A 2,138-nucleotide genomic window follows, 5' to 3' on the forward strand; every position below is an offset into this window, starting at 1 on the left:
AGATATTTATCTTATTTATCTTCTGTGAAGAGTTTTGACACAATGAGCCACATTCGGCAACAAGTGTATAAGCAATGGGGAAAAACTGCAAGTACGTGAGTGCCACAGTTCTGTAGTTGTTTAGAGCGGTGGATCGTCCTTTCTTAGGCAAGCAGAATGTTTTCTGTTCATGGTTGATTCATAAGAATTATTTACAGGATTGCTAATAAATCTCTGTGATGAAGAATGTTTGGTCAAAGATTTGTAACACATCTGCTGTACAGTTTATTTCAAATAACAATTGACTAAAGGTCCAGGGTGACACTGTTAGTATTGGACTTACTGGGGTGAATTAACATTGCTGCGTAATCACTCTGCATTATGGACCAGCTCAATAACTTGACACTGCAGGTCATTGACATTTCAAGCTGTTTCTGTCGATATGTGCGTCACACACTCACACAGCTGATACCCGTTGTAACAAACAGACACACATAAACACACTCACACAGTACTCCCTGCAGGCAGACTTGCCTTAAAAACTCTCAAAGGGAGAAGACAACACAGTGATGTGATCAATAGCACTTTGGTGGCAACCACTCTCCACCTCTGTGGCCTTAGGATATATACTGTTTGAGGGCAGTAAAAATCCTAATGGATTCATTCTCTCTCTTCTTCTCTCTCTATTTCACCTTATCTTTATTACCATTGCTGTCCCTTAGTTCCATTCAATGCTGTAAAATATCTCTCCCTCCAAGGGCAACTATTATTTGCAAGGAAGATGTTTTAAGATCCTTTTCAGATCACGCAACTTCTAGGCAGTAGCAATAACTTCAATGGCATTCACACGCTATTGGCCAGACGTCCATGCTTACGCAAGGTAACAGATCCTGATTTGTTCAGGTCCTCTCACCTGACCAGTCGTGGGATTCAAGCACTAATAATTAGTTGCTGCTAAACAATCTAGTTTTCTGAAAAACAACAATTAACCATTTGTATACTCATTCAAAAAACAGTGACTACCAATCTAAAAAACAGTAACTAATCGTTTGTCAATCATCAACTACCTATTTTGTGTGTACCTCATTGTAAAGTGTTACCCAGACATTTACTGTTACCTTTTACCTGGCTGGAAACACTTACATAGGCTTTTCTGGTGTTACAAAGAAATCTGTGACCCATCAGAATGTGCGCTATGTAGCTCAGTCTACCTGCTGTAAATCATTGTGACTTTGTGGGAAATATTGGACGCGGACAACGGCACTAATAAAAACTACATCAAAATAGTGTTCTTTTCACTGTTAGTAATTATTGTGGTTACAGGTCATTTAAGATGATTATATGAAAAAATTGGCACAGTTTTAGAAACACTAAAAATTAACATATAGTCACAAAAAGTAAAAGTAGTCAATGCAGAAAAATCCTCATGTCTTATAAACTGGAAATGATGTACTTAGCTACATTCTACCACTGACCACTGTTTTAGTGGAGAGTTGACTGTATGAGATTGTGTAAGCCTGAAACATGAAGAGCACTGCTAGTCACAATTATAATGTCTTTCATCCTCCTCCTCCCTTTTAACTCCAGGGAATTATAGACAACACATAGGTGACGCAAGTGATAAGAATCCTTAAAAAGTAGTAAGGAAAAAGAAGAAGAAAAAGAGACAAAGTTACTATTGACCCTGCTGCCCCCCCTATAAGTTAAAGAAATATATATAATATATAATGTCCAATCCCAACACTTTTTCTGGACCTTTTTACGTCCCTGGCGGGAATGTGTCTCTTATGACCCAAACTGTTACTGTGAGTGTTGAGAATTTGGCCAATATTACTTAACCCTTGTATTGTATTACTTGACCCTCTTGTATCTCTTGGGTCAAATTGACCCGTGATTTATTTGGGGTTTTAAAAATTCTGAAATAAAATTTTACTTCATGATCTATTAACAAATATTGTCTTTATCTCAATTTCAAACAATTGAGATAACATACTGTATATGTTTAGGGAATGCAATCAGTCTCTACTAGAACACATTTAAAAATGGAAGTGTCATTGTTTTTTTGTTATAAGGTTCATGTTAAAAAAATGTTTCCTCTTTCGAAAAAACAAGTGGTCCAGAATAATTTTCTGAATTGAGTCAGGAATACATGTTTATTA

The 2,138-nt window shown here is 36.7% G+C and overlaps 1 long non-coding RNA gene across 1 annotated transcript in view; it reads right to left on the reverse strand.

Annotated features, from left to right (window-relative positions):
• The window catches only part of LOC116669983 (uncharacterized), a 17,466-nt gene extending 16,563 nt beyond the window's left edge, over positions 1–903 (reverse strand). Inside the window, exon 1 of the long non-coding RNA XR_004326926.1 lies at positions 812–903. This is a non-coding gene — a long non-coding RNA (uncharacterized LOC116669983). The remainder of the gene's footprint in view (positions 1–811) is intronic.
• Positions 904–2,138: the final 1,235 nt, after the last annotated feature.

This window comes from Etheostoma spectabile, chromosome 20 (genome assembly GCF_008692095.1).
Source record: "Etheostoma spectabile isolate EspeVRDwgs_2016 chromosome 20, UIUC_Espe_1.0, whole genome shotgun sequence".
Classification (NCBI taxonomy): Eukaryota; Metazoa; Chordata; class Actinopteri; order Perciformes; family Percidae; genus Etheostoma; species Etheostoma spectabile.